Raw genomic sequence first — 19,082 nt, 5'->3', positions numbered from 1 at the left:
ACTTTCCACCACAGCACTGAAAATACCGAAGCAACAGAAACGGACAACCAAATTCTTTCCCTAGGAAAAAATTTGGGTTTCTGCTGCTTCGATATTTTTCACTTTCGCTTACATAAGGTCGATCAATCAGCGTTCGCTTTTTTAAGTGTTCACTGATATAATACAGACCGAAAAAACTCAGGTAAAGCCTCTACCTTAAATTAGATTTTCTCTAATGGCCCAAGCAAAATCCTCCCAACAGGTGCCTTACCTGATACCATAAGGGGTCACCTATGCATGTTCACAATAAGACATCATAAACTTAAACAGAAACAGTTTTGAGTCAATCTTGCTCATATCCTCTCCTCCTTTATTAAGGACCATTTCATTGCAGCTCTAAAATTAGGCAGTTGGTGAGCTCTTCAGACCCTTCCAACTGATGAAGCTGTAGCTCTCTTCAGCTCAATTTTCCTTTGCATACTAAATGAACTAGCCTCACTAAGATCCAAATGAATTAAACTGAATCCAGCACCCTGTCCTTCAAAAAGTTCTAAATTTCTCTTGAAAGAGAAAGACATAGCCTGGAAACAAATGGAAGCAAGTTAAAACCATAGCTGCCCATCAGAACTATAAAAGTATCACAAACTCCACTAAAAAAATCAAGTCACAAACTTTTTCTTCTTCTTTCGGCTGCTCCCATTAGGGGCCGCCACAGCAGATCATCTGTTTCCATTTCTTCCTGTCCTTTGCATCTTGCTCTGTCACACCAACCACCTGCATGTCCTCTCTCACCACATCCATAAACCTTATCTTAGGCCTTCCTCTTTTCCTGTTACCTGGCAGCTTCATCCTTAGCATCTTTTTCCCAATATACTCTGCATGTCCAAACCAATATAATTTTGCCTCTCTGGCTTTGTCTCCAAACCTTCCAACCTGGGCTGACCCTCTAATATACTTATTCCTAATCCTGTCCACCCTCGTCACACCCAGTGCAAATCTTAACATCTTTAACTCTGCCAAGTCCAGCCTCCACCACTTATTACAGAATAAACCTGACGTAATAGGTCAGTTTCCCACTGTTTCTCTAGTCAGTCTGATTGACATGGGCATCCAGAGGCAATGTAGCAATTGCCTCATGTATAAAGACAACCTACTACTCCTAAAACATGCAAATACAATATGTGAGAGATGTACATATACTATTAATCCAGAATCAATGCTCTCTCTCTCTTTCTCTCTCTATCTCATGTAACAACATACCAAACACCAAGCAGGTTGTCAGCATGCACACTCCAGCTCCCACACATAACAAGTACACAACACATAAACCCACAATTGAAGAGGTACTCACTAGAAATATACCAAAAGAGCAAATACCTCCCAAGTGCAAACCTCCTGCACACAATGCGGTCTCAACAGCACCCATTACATATAATAACACACATATCAGTGTCTCACCCAATACACTCTAAAGCCAGAACATATTTAAATAAAATACCTTGGTCATAGGTGACTCCATAGTGAGACACACAGATATCCCCATCACTAGGCTGGACAAGGAGAAGGTCACTTTCAGATGCCTGGCTGGTGCCAGGATCTGCCAAATCATGCATGTACTCAAGTCTCTCAACAACAAGAACTGTTATGATTCTGTCATAGTCCATGTTGGAATGAATGACTTGAGAAATCCGTCATGCCTCTCTTCGTATATGTCTTAAGTCATTCATTCCAACATTATGTGTCCCAGGCAGGTATATCCCTAGCCCTAAACAGCATTCTTCCTTCACCAAGGATGATGCCACAATACAAACAAACAATGATTTAGTTCAACAATTGGATTAGCTTCTTTTGTCAATCCAGGGGGATCCAGTATCTGACAACCTGGGATGATATGGTTGACAGACCACTTTGCTTTGCCAGAGATGGTCTTCACCTGTCACCTCTAGACTTTAGGTTGCTGGCAAAGGTATTTGCCTCCCCATTAGTGCCTTTTTTAGGCAATGTCATAAGAACAAAAATCCCGATGTAAAAATATCCTCCAGAAACAAACTCAGGGTTATGCTGCTTAATGGCAGGAGTCTAAATCAGAAACTACACTCACTTGAAGCACTTCTCACCCTGGAAGATGCTGATGTCTGCTCAGTCACAGAGACATGGTTCAAGGCCTCAGACAGTACCCTGGCCATGCAGGACTATAATGTCTTCCACACATTTAGACCATACAACAAACATGATAAAAACAAGGGAGGAGGAGTATCCCTCTTTATTAAAGACAAATCCACCTCCGGGTTAAACAGTATGACTCCCTATAGTTACTCCAAGTCCAACTAACTATAGGAAAGATCCTCCTCCACATCAGTGTTAGTTATAGGTCCCCCACCATGAACTATGAAAACCATACATCTTACCTGGACCTATTTGAGTCACTCTCAGTTCAGCCAAGTACCCTGTGTATGGGTGACTTAAACTATCCTTCCATCGATTGGGTAATATATATGAGCACAAAAGTGTTTGCCCAAAAGTATCTGGACTTTTTTAACACAAATGCTCTGGAGCAGATAGTTAGCAACCCCACAAGGGGCTCTAACATCCTTGACATAGTTCTCACCAACATGGGGGGATTGCTGCAGCCCCCCCATGTTTGGGTCCTTCCCTGATAAAGTCCAATCATAAATCAGTTTCATTCAAAGTAACAATCGTACCTGACCCATCCTCAGGAGCAAAAAGGTTAAAACATTTTTCCAAAGCAAACTATAGCCTACTGAGTGATGGCATCAATAGTTTTAGACCCCCTGCCAACACTGCCAGCAATAACCCTTTACTGAGGTGTACGCAAATGTCCTGTATTAACAACTATGTAAATGTATAGACTCAGCCATGCCATAAAAGATAAAATCAAGATCATCAAGAAAAAATAAGCCACCCTGGTAGACATCCAGCATAAATAGGTCATACAATAAGAGAAAGAAATTGTTGTCAAAACAGAAGAAGAACAGTCCCAGCAAAGGAACAACTCTCCAAAATATAAGCTTGCAGATTAGATACCTTGTAAAGTCCTCTAAAGCTAATTCTGAAACTTAATTATCATCCCTAGCTGAGGGAAATCAAAAAGCATTCTTTAGCTACATCCAAAATCTAAAAGGGAAAGCCCAGCTTTGTGCTGAACTAGCTGTGGACAATAACATTTATACTGAACGTGAGATCATTGCCAACCTTCTAGTAGACAGGTTTGGCAAAACCTTCACCTCCCCCCTGTCCCCACCAATCATACCCCATAACATATCTGTCACTAGTCCTCTGCCTAGTATCTCCAGAGAGCAGATCATAGCCACACTCTCCCAAGTCCAAAAACAACTTCAGTGGCATCAGACAACATCCCATGCTTCTTATTAAATGGTCTAGAACAGGAGTTAGTTGAACCACTGAGCACGGTCTTCAATATCAGTCTAAGCACTGCCTTTGTCCCAGCTGAGTGGAAAACAACAATCTCAATCCCCTTACAAAAAGGGGGTCCCTTAAGCAACCCTGGGAACTATAGACCTATGAGCTTAACCAGCCTTATCTACAAGGATATAGAAAGAATCAGCATAGACCTTATCAACAATGATATAGGTGACCATCAAACTCTTGACCCAACCCAGTTTGGCTTTGTTAAGAGCAGATCATGCCTGTTAAACCCGGCAGACTTCTTTGAGAATGTCACCAAGGCCCTGGATGATGGTAAAACAGTTCACATTGCCCATCTCGACCTCGACAAGGCCTTTGATAAAATCCCTCACTCAGGCATCATTGAGAAACTCATTTATCTGGGGATTATTGAAATCATCACACCCAGTGACTACAGTGTCCTGCATACAGAGAAACACAAAGTTATAAAATATCAGGATTTGCAAGTAGAAATGAGACCAATGTGGAAGAAGGATACCCAGATAGTTCCAATAGTAGTTGGAGTAATGGGTCTTATAAAAAAGAATCTACAACCATATTTAGATATGCTACCAATATATGTAACTCCGTACGAATTGCAGAAAGAGTCATTACTGGGCACATTGTGGGTGCTGTGAAGAGCACTTTTGGCTGACATCAAAGAGTGAAACAGTACTAATTTCTTGAACTTTAATCATACTTTGACTTAGGAATGGGGTCAATTCCCATCATGGTATTAAAAACCCAAAAGATTTGGCAAAATTAAAAAAAAACAGGGATTAACCCTTACGTCACTAGATGGGTTGCAACTGTCTTACAAACAGAATACATACAGTCAAAATTAGGGATGCCAACTCTACTAGCATATCTGTTACCATTGGTGCTCCACAGGGATCTGTGTTAGCCCCCCTACTGTTTGGTATCTATTTTTCAAAACTCCAGGTGAAAATAGATGGCCTATGGCTGACTGAGTTTGCTGATGGCTGCAAACTGGTTGCAATTATTGAATCCCCCAAAGATGTCAACATACTAAAAAATGGGCTTACACAGACAAATGATTAGTGTCAAAGCCATGGATTTAAACTTAACACAACAACATGCATTATTATCTCCTTTAGCAAAGGAGAAACCCCTGCTAATTACAACATTAATAATACCCCTAAGTTCAAACCCCGTGATGAGAGATTTAAGAATGCAAGTTGATATCAGCCCTAATTTTGATCATCAGGTGTCCACAGTAGTAAGGAAGGCCTTCTACATTGCACACCCCATACGCAAGGGTATAGCATCCAAAGCTAAGCATCTTATAATTCCTCTGTAGTCAGCTCTCATCAGACTAATTGTAGAATACAATTCTCCCTTCTGTATGTACCTCACCAAACATCTGCAGCACCTGTTGAGACCTCAGAGGTTTCTCACCAAGAAAATTCATGGCCTGCAACACATGACCTACATGGGCAGACTGAAGGCCTAACACTTTCCTTAGTATTGTATAGACTTCTTAGAGGCGACTTGTGCCTGGCTTACAGAGCAGTCTCAGATGAAGCTGCTGCACATCTGCAAATCCAATGGGTCAAAATTCACTTAGTCTAGGGATCTTAATCTAGTCTGTGATATTAACAGGACATGCTGGAGAGACAGATATGTTTCCCAGAAATTGCCACTCCTCTGAAACAAACTTCCAGTTCATGTAAAACAGAGCTCCTGAGTGACCTTATTTAAGCATAACCTGGACAACTGAATGTGAAACTGTAAATTTACACCAGGGGTTTCACCTATGTCCCCCTTAGATAGGGGCAGCCGGTGCTGATCATAGATTCACACGAAAACATAGACTATATATCTTGGTCTATAAGGGAACAAGGGTATAACATGGCTAGGCTTGTAGAGGCCTTAGGGCCAATACCACCAAGGCCAGTATAAAAGACCCAAATTTTATTATAGAACACTCAACACTCTCCAGCACCCCAGCCAAAAGGCCTTTCTAGAATTTTTTATTTTTGTTTGTTTGTAGTTTTTCTTGTCTTAGGTCCAATAGCCTAGTAATCTCCTATGATCCTATGATCTTATGACAACTGATAAAAAAATATTATATTAATATATAGGCAGCAAATTATAACAACTCCAAAGCTTTTTGAACTATAATTAACCAGTTGTTAAAACCCGGAACTCCAACATGACTTACACCTACTTCATCTAACCATACTGACAGTATAGCCATCAAATTCATTACCCCCTTCATCCAAACAGTAACATCTCTTAATAAACCATTGGTACATGCAAACAGGTTCCTCTGCTCTCTGCCCTTGTTAGCCCCCAAAATCCTTTGTATTCAAACCAGTCTCAATTTCTACAATAAAAACTATTACTAACCTTTAAACCCGCCACCCTTCCCCCTGATAACATACAATTTGAGTATTTAAAAACTACTGCTGATGCCCTAGCTTTTTTTCTTTCTCTGTCCTAATCAACTACTCTGTCACTGATAGTTCTGTCCCAACATGGAAAATGAGTTATATTCTTCCTCTCCATAAATGTGGAAACTCAAATGAGCTCTCAAATTTCAGGCTTATATCCATACTGTCTTAACTCTCAAAAATTCTGGAGAAGTGAATCCAGCCTCAACTCCTCGGCTTTCTCATTGACAACTGCCACCTTTCCCCTGCACAGCACAGTTTCCATCTTTTCATTGTACATGTACAGCTGTCCTTAGTTTTAAAATCTATTAACCAATATTGAAACTCTGGGAACTGAGTCTTGGCACTTTTCCTAGATATACCCAAGCTTTCAACATATCCCACCAGGAATTATTTCAAAAACTTGTTTGCCTAAAAATACATGAAAACTTAGCTATCTCGGCTCCCCTATTACCTTTCAAATAGGTAACAGGCAGTAAAATGACAAAATTATATCTCCTCTTTCTTTTCCATTACAATGGGTATCCCTCATGGATCCATTTTAGGGCTCTTGATGTTTAACTTATTCAGTAATGATGTCCATTTAGCTTCTAAACAACCCACTATCATACAGTATGCAGACAGTTCAGCAGTCATTTGTTCAGCTAAAATCATAGATAAATTAAAACAACAAATTCAAGAGTCTTTCTCAACCATAGAGGTCTGGCTGTCTGATACACAGTTGCCCCTTAACATAACAAAAAAAACTTATGCATAAGCATTCAACTGAAACCAAAAATAATTTCAATATCACTTAGTATTAGAATATTCTCTGTGGTTCATACTTGCAAATGTATTGCCCAGTGGTCATTATATCTTATGAAACTCAGAAAACCTAGAACCGCTGTGGCAGCAGTAAATGATTTTATTCTGAATGATACGCAGATGATGTGCTGACTTGAAATTGCTAAAGGTATGTGTCAGGCTGTTTCTCCTCAGCCTCACACCCATCTGCTTCAGGATGATGAAAACATTAGGACAAAACCAGGATCCTATAATGTGTGTTCTCACCATCTTTCAGAAGTGGAGGGGGACTGAAACTGATAAAATAACTGCTCTGTGAATGCCTGTCCTGCTAGATAAGGTTTTGAAAGAGATGGACATACCTGTTCTCAGATATATTTGTTCAGGCTAGAGTAAATGGAGATAACTGGTTTTCCACTGACAGACTAGGCCAGAAGTTAGTAGTGGTGGGGGACTAAATGGATATCTGGCCTCTTGTATGATATTGCAGGTGGTATCAGGGAGTGCAATACTGTTTCCTTTTAGGCCACCCCAACATTGAAGGGCACCATATCTTCCTGGGGGCTTTGACTTGCTAATCTGAAGTAGAAAAGGTAGTGCAAGGAGAACTGTGCATTAAAGGTGTAGCTAACTGCATTTTAGCACATCTTCTTAAAAATCCCATACAACCTCTGAAATGTCTCTCTTGAGTATCACAATGGAGATGAATACAAGTGAATGTGAACTATAAGCAGTTTGTGGCATTACAGTTCTTTACATGGTGCCACAGGCACCAAAGGTAATCTTGCCAACATGAAACCCAGAAGTCACAGAGGGAGTGAAAGAGACAGAGAAGAAAAAGAATGGGAAAGAGACAGAGAGATGGAATTATTTATCGGAAAGACCTGGTTTACTAGAAAGAAAAGAAAGTGAGAAAAGTAAGATCAATTGTGTACGTGCAAATGTAAGAAGGTAAAGGTATACCCCCTTTACTAAACATGCCAATGGGCTAGGACTCTCTTTATGGCAAAAGGATGTCTAGATGCTGAGACCTCTGAGACCATTTCTGAGATGGCTAAGAAAATGATGAAGCAGACAACTCAGAAAGCCTGGAAATAAGAATAGATATTTTAATTAGAGGAAGGCCTATAAAAATAAAATACATTTTCCTTGGTGCAACAGATACAGTATTCAACCACCTGCAGACTGATAAAAGAGTATTCAAAGCATCCTTCCATAAGGCAGCAAGGTAGTCTATCAACAAGTTGTCAACTTTACTTTTTTCAGAATATGGCATCCAATCCTGACTTCAGTCCCTGTCTGTGTTGAGTACTGTATGTGCTAATAACAAATAAATAAAATTCTTTACATCTGTTTTCACTGGCATGCTGACCTAACAGTCTTGATCCTTCTTTCCAGGCATTGACTAAGTGCTTTTATCTTAGAAGGATAAGTCAAAACAAGCTATTCCACAGTGGACTGTATTAAATGTAATGTCTTACCAAAGGAATTGTCTTCTGCAGGGGAGCTAATAAAGAAGAAACATGCATTATCGTTGATCATCTTCAATGTAGTCTTTAAAGGCTACTCTAAAGTAAACCTACTCCAGCTAACAGATGATCCAATGAAATGAAAGAACCCTGCCTGCACAAATGACTTCATTTTGCATGTTGCCACATTCGTAGATAATTTCTATGCTCACCCTGATACATGCATGGAGGTATTGCCCCCCCATAAGACACAAAACAATGCCAAGTTCGGAAATAAGCCCCTATGGTAGAATCCTAGTATAAACAAACTATACAATAAGAAGAAAAAACATATACCTTTGAGAGCAAACTTAATACCCAGTCATCTGGAGAACTGAAAAACATCAACAAATAAATCAGAAGCAAAATCTAAACATTCAAAAACAAGTATTAATTTGAAATTTGCCACCAGTGCTAAGAATAACCACAAAGCCTTCTATAGTTATACCAAAAACCTTAGATCTAATGCCCACTAATGCATAGAACAAATATATAACAACACATACTCACCCCCTGAGGATATAGCCAGCATATTACAAGACAAATTCAGCTCAAATTTTACTCCTCTATCTCACTGTAACTTTCTCTAACATATTAACATATTATCATATTAACATATTGACATATAATTGCCGTCCTGTCTGATGACTTCCAAGTAAAACTTGAGTTCTTTCTCCAAGGCAAAATATACACTGTCTTTATACGTCCTGATAATGTGTCAGCCTGCCTTCTTCTCATCATATGATACTGCCTTGTGGACTTGCTGCAAGTCTATTCAGTCTCAGTTTCTCCATTGTACTCATACCAGAAGAGCAGATATAGAAGGTCCATTACTGATCATAGACACTAGAGACATAAGCCTCACCAGCCTTATCTGTAAATCAATGGAATGCATCATTATCCCAAAGACTTGAGAACCAGCTCCATATGAGGCAGCAAGAGAGCTATATAACTTAATGAGAGTGAAAGGGTGGTACCTACCTCTGATTTTGCTCCAAAGAGTAGAGATCAGATCCATGTATTTGTTCACTTGTGAGGCCATAAGAATTTGCAGGATCTAAGACACTGGATCGAAAAGTTCTTTCATCGAATGGCTTTTAAATCGGAAATGCCATTAATAGAAGGTGCTTTTGTAAGACTGCAGTACAGTGAAGATCAGAAAATTTGCCTTTTCCTCACTCTAGTGCGATCTCATAGTTGGCATATATATTTACCAGGAGTTGGGGGTGGGGGAGTGGCCCCCCACAAAATCGAGTTCTAGTAATGGCATTTTCGATTAAAAGCCATTCGATGAAAGGAATTTTGATGCCGTGATATGGACCGAATTTGCATGAGACGTTAACATGTGAAAGTGAGATTTTGTAATCTCAGCTAATGGGAGAGCCTGTGCAAGCTTCCTTGAAAAGGCAACATGGACAAATGAAGTAGAGGGAAGGATACTTTGACTTATTTGGCTTGGCTCCTAAATGGTCTTCATGTCTACTTGCCTAATATTTATTTATGAAACCATGAACATTTATGCTGATAACAGATCCTTTTTATTATTCCCTCTTTTTCAGGATAATGCTTTAACTCAAGCACTTTCTGATTAGGGACAAAACAAATGTTGTTCAGTTTATTGCTGATAGCATGTTTAATATCCATCCATCCAAGCATCTATCCATCCATCCATCCATCCATCCATCCATCCATCCACAACCCCTTTTCCCTTTTTTGCACATGGGGTTAGGGTCTCACTTCAACTGTGTAAACATTGGCTGTAGATAAGTATGTTTCATACATTATTTTTCACTTTGCTCAAATTTAGCATGTGGAAATCATTATTAATTTAATTGCCAGTTCCTGCTGATATTTAGTAAAGCTGGTTGGGATAAAGAAGCATATAATACTTATAACACAGAAACAGTTTTTGCTTCAGATCCAAAAGCATATTCCATACATATTTATACAGAAATATCCATTTAAAATATATAGTTTATCAAAATGCATTCAGTTTGCCATAGTGCAGCTTTTTACTTTTTAAGTCTCTAATATATAATGCATTACACCTCTTGATTATATATACTAACTCTGAAATTCCACAGCAGTGAAATAAGGGCAAATTCCCAAACCCCACTGCAATGCAGTCTTACAGGAAAAGCAGCTGGCTGTAACACCACTGAATAGAGCATTCACTTTTCTGAGCATCTGCCTTTATTTAAAATAAGCATTTGTTCTTGTGAAAATTCATACTTCTAACTTGCAACCTTTTTTCTCATATTACCTCTGACACTTTTTGCCGTTTGTCTTCAGTAGCTCTGATTCTGTCTTTGAGATCCTCTTTCAGGTTTCCCCTCTCCACAACCATACTTCCTAGATACTAGAAACTGTTAACCTGTTTCACAAATTTTTCTTCTATCTCAGTTTCCATCTTCTTCTGATTTCCCCCACTTGCAGCCATGACCATTATCTTGTCTGTAGCTGATGTCATTTCAAATGCCTTTAGTTTTGAATTTCTGCTTGCTGTCAATTTCTGGCATTCCCGATCAGCTGCTTGTTTTGCCACACAGCCTGCATAAATAGACTTTGTTAATCTATCCCCTGTCACCTGTTTGCTGATGTAGTCTATTATCAGAATGAACAAGACTGTGCTCTGAACTGAACCTGTATGTACCCAAACTCCCACTGTGAATCCCAGTGTGAACCTAGACATTGCCCAGTTTCATGGCACTGGGTCCATGTATGTGGCCTGCAGTAATTATATAAATTTTTTTTGGAGTTAGAACCATTACAGGACTGGATAAATTGGCTTTCTTGGGTCCTTATTATATGCTTCCTTGAAAACAAGGAATGCCCACTTGGATACTTTCCTCATCTCCGACATTTTCTCTACTGTCTGTCTCACTGCAAACATTTGGTCAGTTGTACTGTCCGGATCTAAATATGAACTGTCAATTTCCCATCTTACTTTCTACTACTCTGTATTTTTTCATTTACCAGTCCCCTCTCTAGCATTTTCATGCACTGCAACAGGACTTTGACTGTCTATTGTGTTTGTATTTTTCTGCACTAGTATTTAACTGTGCTCTGTATGCTGAACAACATGTTAACAAAGTACTGGTGAACACAACAACAAGGCAGCATGGGAGACTGCTGTCCCATCGGGTTAGCCCTTTGGAACCAGACGGAACTCTGAACGTGCTTCACTGTCGAATCATACAACTCTTAAAGAATGGCATTGGAATGTATTTTCAGTAGATGGATTACATTGTCTATGCAATGCCTTTTGTAACTGTGGTATTATTTATAAACACTAATGATGACTACTGGTTAGATCAAATTTTATTGAGATACTTTAGTGATCTTTTTTACAACGCAATTACCTTTGTCTGGTAAGTATATGAAATACTTCATTAGAGAACTCTTACGAGATGAAAAATATTTTTTTTTGTAGCAAGGGCCACTTAGGTACCTTAAAAAGTCCATTCTGCTTCTTTAACCTGCTGTCTTAGTCGGTGTTTTAATGTAGTGTGTTTTTGAAAGCATATCATTCCCTGCTACCAACTTTTTTGTATTTTTACTATGGTATTACCAAAAGAATGTTTAGTTCTTCTGCTGCTCCTTTGTGTTTCTCTTGTAATGTATATCTGTTCAGCGTATGTGATTTGTGTAATTCTTGGTTGTTTTGCTTCTCACTTTCAAATTACATCTCTGTAGATTAAGTGACATTCTTTACTGTCTTGGAGGTGCTTGTACAAGGACATTTTGAATGATCTCTGCATGGTTCTGTGGTCTGTTTCCACCTGACCTTTCACATCCATGTACTATTATTGATAATTCCTTTTCTATCTCAGCATAGAATCACATCTTGCATACCATTCTGACTTCAGTCTACTTGCAAGGCAATTCCAATGCTCATCATTTTAGTGGCGGTGGTTTATAATTAATTTCTGCAGCATTTCTAAACTATTTTTATATCATAACTCAGTTCCCACTCTACATCTTGCTCCAACACCTTTCTTAAGTTACAACAATATATATTAGGTACAGAAGCAAGATACTTCGTAATTCCTTGACACATGTAATGTCTACTTTTATTCCAATTTTGGCATATGTGCAATTGTTCTTCCTTTTTTCTCTCTAACAAGATTCATTCCTTGTAAAGTTAAATATGATTGACATATTTCAGACTTGTCAGTCTTATTTTACATTTACTCGTATTTAGCTTGACATTATAGTTCAGTCTGTTTAACAGCAGTATCATCCTATTGCCATATTCTTATTGTGTCTGATCCCATACTAACAGACAGTTCCTCATTTTTGACGCCTTCAATTATCTACACAATGGCTCTTAGAAATATCATTGATACTGAAGAGATACAATAGGGATGACAAAGATAATATGTACTTTCCAAATTCTGCATTAAATGTGCATAGCTTAGAATATTGTTTGTCTACCTTTATTTGATAGAAATCTTGGTTTACCTGTCTTACCAAAATAACTTAATACTGCACACTATTGCAACCACTTCCTCAAATATGACGGACAGATAATTCTGTATCACAGTTCAAACCAAAGAGTTTATGTAACTATCCTTACCTTCTCCCAAGCCAGACAACACAACATATTTGGAAAATTATTTTCTATAAATGGTTTAATTTGAAAAAAATATATACTTTTTGTATAGATATTATTAGAAATGTTTTCCATTTGCACCATCATGTGGACTGAATATCAACAATGTGCACACAGCTCTCTGAGTAGTATCTTTGCATGCCACTGCTTCAAAAGTATCTTCAGACAAATGTTACACTCTGCAGCTGTGTCTAATTTAAATTCAAAATCCTGCCTATTTCTCTGCAGTTCTTTCCAACAGCCTGGCCTGCCATTCTTATCTTAGTGCTTCTTAGTCATTTTATCAGACTTCCCTTGTAAGTTTCTTTCATTTTAGTGTCAACAATTAGAATTGTTCTTGATCCTACTGATTTTCATTTATTTCATTCAACGTTCACATTGTTAAGAACACATTTGTTTGCATTTACACTATTTTTGAAAATACTTTTTTTCTAACACAGATTCTATAAGGTCAATTAAATGATAGGCAAATACTCCTGTAATACTTATAATCACATCTACTAAACAAGCCTTGGATCTCAATTACATACTCTCTTATTTTTCTTGTAATATGTTGTTATGCAGATCCTTTTTCATATCTTTAACCTTTCTAACACATTCTGTCTTTTTTCCTTAGTAAGTTTTTTTTATTCGATAATAGTTTCTTTCAGTCACATCTACTTGCTCAGGTAATTATTTTGACTAATCACTAATCAGTCAATTACTCTTCATACAACCTTATATTTCAATAAGGTCGAACATGTTTCTCTTAAAAACCAACCCCTATTTCACATATCAGCAGTATTACCTCTCTTATGCAACTCACCAAATTAATCTGATTCAGCAAAGTCGCAATCTATGACTATATTTTTCAGTGAAGCTACATAAGTATCTACTGTGTATATAAGACTATTTGTCAATGTAAATCACATTTAGTGAATAAATAGAAAATTCATTCTAAAATCTCAGTATTCATGAAAATCTCTGTATTCATCTCCTCTTTTACTAGACTGAAAGAGTTAAATGCCTTCAGGGTCTTCTTCCACAGTGAAATGGAGGAATGTTCAAACTGCACCACTTCAGAGTAAATGGTTAATCCTTTAACATTAGGAATAAATGAAAGAAATTAATCCAGAGCTTTCAGCATCTGGTAAATTTCCTTGAAGTGAAATGATTGTTGGTGGTTGCAGACAGGCTATTTTCTTCTGACAGTGAGTTATACACTTGTTCTCCCAAACATATATGTTTTTGAAAGCAATTACTTTTCTTCATGTATACAGATATATGTATTGAGGCCTGACAAAATTCCTTTCATTTCTGAAAACATATTGTGTCTGGATAGTGAGAAAATAATGCAGGTGCATTATGAATGTGGAACATCCTCTAAGATTTTTACTCAGAATGAATCCTCTTCTAAAGTATATCATATAGCACATGGCTTTGTTAAAGCCACATACTACCATTTAGCATCTATAACGATATTCAGACCAAGGTAGCCTATGCTATGTTTCAGTTATTCCAAAGGGATTGGTGAAGACTTGTCAAGGTCAACTAACACTTGTTGATCAGATCCTTCATCAGGTTACCTAGTACAGGGGAAGAGTTAAGGGCAAACAGAAACTAAAAGGACTGTGACAAAGATTGATATGAGGCATCATTTTTACTGAATCAGGCACAAAATGTATTGAAATATGGTTTGCCAATTTTGGCTTCATGACAAAAATGTGACAAATCTGTATCAACACTTAAAAATGCAACCACAAAGCAGCAAATGCAATTCTAAACAGTTTTGCCCTTGCCAAAGCTGAAGTGAGGAGTCATGACAATGAACTGAAATACCTTGCACTAGCAGGGCTCACGCAGTTTGTTCAACGCTTCCAGAAGAGATTTGAATTATTTTGTTACAGAGAATATTTATTACAAAGATTATGTTTTATTTTAACTTTATGAATTAAACATTTTTGCCTTCTTTCCCAGTTCCTCAGATTTAGAGATGCTTACTGCAGCTTTCTTGTGATAATACTATGTGCAGGTCACATCTTTCTTAGTCATAAGAATTTTAACTTATTTAGTGATTGGTGATAGGAAACTGATTATATTTTTTGCACAAGATAGATTACTTAAATTCTATGCAAAGACAGAACAATGGTAGCAGTCAAGAATTGTCAAGCCTGGATTTTTCTGGTAGTTTCTAAAGCAACCACACCAAACCTCTCACGTGGAGCAATGCACGGCCAACCAAACTACTAAAACACACAACGGCCAGCAATGAATGTCCCAAAATGGTTTATTAGAAAAAACACATAGGATATAAAAATATATCCAGCTCCAAACCGGTTTCGGTTACCCCTTCTTCAGTGGAGCATAGAAAAAAGGTGAAAAAGCCAACAAATGCACCTGATACTATTTATAGTATCAGTTGAACAGAAATCATCCAATGAAAATGCAATATAATGGTCTAATAAGACCTACACACCAAAATACAGTATTATGGTCTAATAAGACCTTAAAACACCAAAAATAAGATATATGCATTCAAAAAGGAAAAAATCATAAAGGAAAAATCATAATAACATACATAGTCGGAAAACTGCATGTTATATTAATAAAAATAAAAATTATATAACATTAAATAATATATTTATATGCGTATAAGAATATGTGTAAAGAGACAAATGTGTATGTATTTGGTCAACAAGGTACAATACCTATACAGATAGACTAAAGGTGGTCATTAATACCAGGGGGGAATAATGCACCCAAGTGTACAATCCAATATTTTTCTTTTTGTGTCAAAATATTTTCCCATCCTTGTTGGTGACTTCTATCACCAACTATCCGATCAATAATAGTAAACTTAAATTTGGCTGTGGGATGTTTAACTGTGTGTTGGTAAAGAGCATTGGTAATTTTCTTGTTTCTGATGTTACTCCTATGTTCCCCAATTCTAATTTTTAATGGCCGGGAGGTTTTTCCTACATAAAATGCCGAACATTGACAAGTGGCAAGATATATCACCCAACTCATTGAACAGTTCCCAAAAAAATTTAAATCATAAACCTTGCTAGTATTAGCACTGCTAAAGGATTTTGTTTTATTAATGTCAGTGCATGACATGCAATGTCCACAAGGAAAAGTACCAATCAATTCTTTGCCCGTCATTGTTAATTGTTTATACCGGGCCCCTCCACTACCATGATGTTTGAAATGTGAAAAAATAGAACTTAAAGTTTTGCCCCTTCTGTAAGAAAATTGGCAACGTGTCCCAAGATATTGTCTGAGAATATCATTAGCCATCAAGATATTCCAATTTCTCTCCACAACTCCTCTGATAATCTGATTGTTTCTGCCATATGTGGTAACCAATCTCAAGACCTTGTCACCTTTTTTGTTTTTCTGACGGTCCTGGTATTCCAAAAGCTGGTTCCTAGTTAATTTATCAGACCAATATTTGGCAGATAGGCATTAGACCATAATACTGTATTTTGGTGTGTAGGTCTTATTAGACCATTATATTGCATTTTCATTGGATGATTTCTGTTCAACTGATACTATAAATAGTATCAGGTGCATTTGTTGGCTTTTTCACCTTTTTTCTATGCTCCACTGTAGAAGGGGTAACCAAAACCGGTTTGGAGCTGGATATATTTTTATATCCTATGTGTTTTTTCTAATAAACCATTTTGGGACATTCATTGCTGGCCGTTGTGTGTTTTAGTAGTTTGGTTGGCCGTGCATTGCTCCACGTGAGAGGTTTGGTGTGGTTGTATATTATTTGTACCTCTCTGGGAGCCATTTTGTTCCAGTTGCGTGGGAGAAGACTCTTCACCTAGGGGAAGTAACTTTCAGCTATGAGAGACGCCAGCGAATGTTTGTATCTCACTCCTGACGTTTCATCAGGGTTTTTGTAAACTATGTGTTCATCTGTGGACTATTTATTTGTGTCGGAAGCTGGTATGGCGTATTTGAGTATCGTAATTACCATCCTGGGTTAAGCGAACCAAGAAGCAAGCTTCAGTTTTATGTCAGACATTGTGTATTTGTACTTTTGGGCTTGGTTTGGTCGGATATCGGACATTTTTCTCATTTCAGGTACTTTTTATGAAGAACACTTGGTCGTTAAGTGTTTTTCCTATTTTGAATCTACAATTGACACCTTTTTTTGTGTGTAGAGGTGGCACGCTTTGGTCGTTGAGTGTGACTGTGCAGAACGGATTACATTCTTGTTTTTGGGAACTACATTGCAGGAACTTTTCAGATTTAGGCACAGTGCTCCATTGGCATGGAACCATGATGGGCGCAATGGATGAAGAATAGTGACTGATTCAGTAAACATGTTTTTGTATTTTGTTAAATATACTATTATAACCTTTGGTAACTTTTAGAAATGTTTTGATCATTAGGCAGCAGTGTTTTTGGGCCACATATTATATACTTACGGGAGTGCCAATTGATTAGGTGAGTGAGCCTTTTGGTCCCAGTCACATTCTATGCTGCAATTTTATGCATGAGTTGCCTTTTCGGTTTGCCCATGTTGTATAATATTAGGATTGGGCATCCATTTTGTGGCGACTATTTAATTTAGAGGGAATCAAGGCATTTGTGGTTGTAAAATATATGCAAGTCTGTTTTGGATCTTTTGTGCTTGATGTTACAGGGGGTTATGATAGTACTGCACATGTTTCTTCATTTATTTGCTAAAATCTGTTTTTAGGAACTAACCCCCTTATTGGTTTCCATTTACCATATGGGCTTATTTACTAACTGGATGTATTCAGACATTTTTGGATTAAGCTACGGTGTTTTCATATTACCGATTATTTTCGGTTTTATGTGGTAACACCATTGTAGGCCTGTTTCGGGTTATTTTTGTAACGCATCCAATTTGTTTACAGCTTGTTGATTAATGTCTTTTGGTCATGTTATACTACCTAAGATATTCCATATATTTATGATTTATGATTTATGATGTTGAAGGGGTTCATTTGATTCATGTTAGTACCAAACATGCATGTTTTACTATTCTAGTAGGATTTATAGGTCTTTTGTTATACCCTGATATTGGGGATACTATTCACATTATATAGATACAGTATGTTGTAGAATTATTACAACATTATTGACCATATACTGGTTATTGGGGTGGTGGATATACAAATTTGATGCAAGACTAAGACACTGGTCACAATATTGGTATTTATACAGCTGTTTTGGGCTGATTGAACTACTAGATAATACCAATTAAACAAACCTATTACATCTAACATTTTTACCCTTATGTAGATGAAAATATTAATATTTGTATTATTATACAACTATGTGTTTGATCATACCTATTATGACCTAAGGATGTCATTTTCTATGTAGCAATTTATCCAATATGTCCTTTGTATTTTAGGTTTACGTTTCACAATTTGTGGACATACCAAATTGATGGTTGATTTAGACTATGGTCACAATACTGGTATTTATACAATTGTTTTTGGGCTGATAGAACTACTAGATAGCACTAAGTAATCAAACCTATTACATTCAATATACCATTTAGCGAATGGTGATGTCTAGATAGATTCTTCTGAACAAGTGGATCCAATATTATTACTATTTATTATTTAACAACTACTATCATTGATCCCTTGCTTTGGCTATTTATGGTCACATATTCATGTCCCAAAGGGAGGATAGGAATTTTTGGATTTAGCCTATTTTTGGTGCAATATTGCTTTATGATATAGTTGGACATTGCTTATCTGTTACTTCCCCTGAGATACTGGTATTTTATTTTACATTTAATACCAATTGGATTTATATTATTCCTATCATTTTTGGGTAGGTTCCTTTTTGGGCTCCTTTTCTGTTCTGGCACTGCACCTTTTTCCATTTTTGTCACACTGGGTCAGTTCATTATGAATTTGGACAGCATTTTGCAGGGTATGTGTGCTGATAGGGAGGATATCCAAGTCTTTGGACTGGAATCTATCTCAAGCAACAATATCATGGACCAACAGACTGCTCCTTCAAGTAATGGATGTCAATCTGCCTTCTTTAATTTAGAGAAAGCCCTTAAAGGGCTAAGAGCAAATATTTGGCATTTACGTCTTTTCAAGGCCTATTTACATAAAAAACTAGTACCACGTGGACTTAGAATTAAGTTAAAGCCCATGGTCAGCAGATCTGAAGAGAGGTTGACCAATGAGTGGTTTGAGGCAGTTCAAGAAGGATCTATGAAGTTTGTACAAATACTGTCAGATTATTATGAAAGGACAATAGATTCAAACATTGCTGAGATTAAAGATCTAAGCAGTATTTGTAAACAATTTGAATCTAATAGTAATTATGGTACGTTGGTAGCCAATTTATCTAGGGAATTGACTC

The sequence above is a fragment of the Protopterus annectens genome, chromosome 6.part0 (genome assembly GCF_019279795.1).
Source record: "Protopterus annectens isolate FY-2018-M chromosome 6.part0, PAN1.0, whole genome shotgun sequence".
NCBI classification, from domain to species: Eukaryota; Metazoa; Chordata; order Ceratodontiformes; family Protopteridae; genus Protopterus; species Protopterus annectens.
This window is presented reverse-complemented; position numbering follows the sequence as displayed.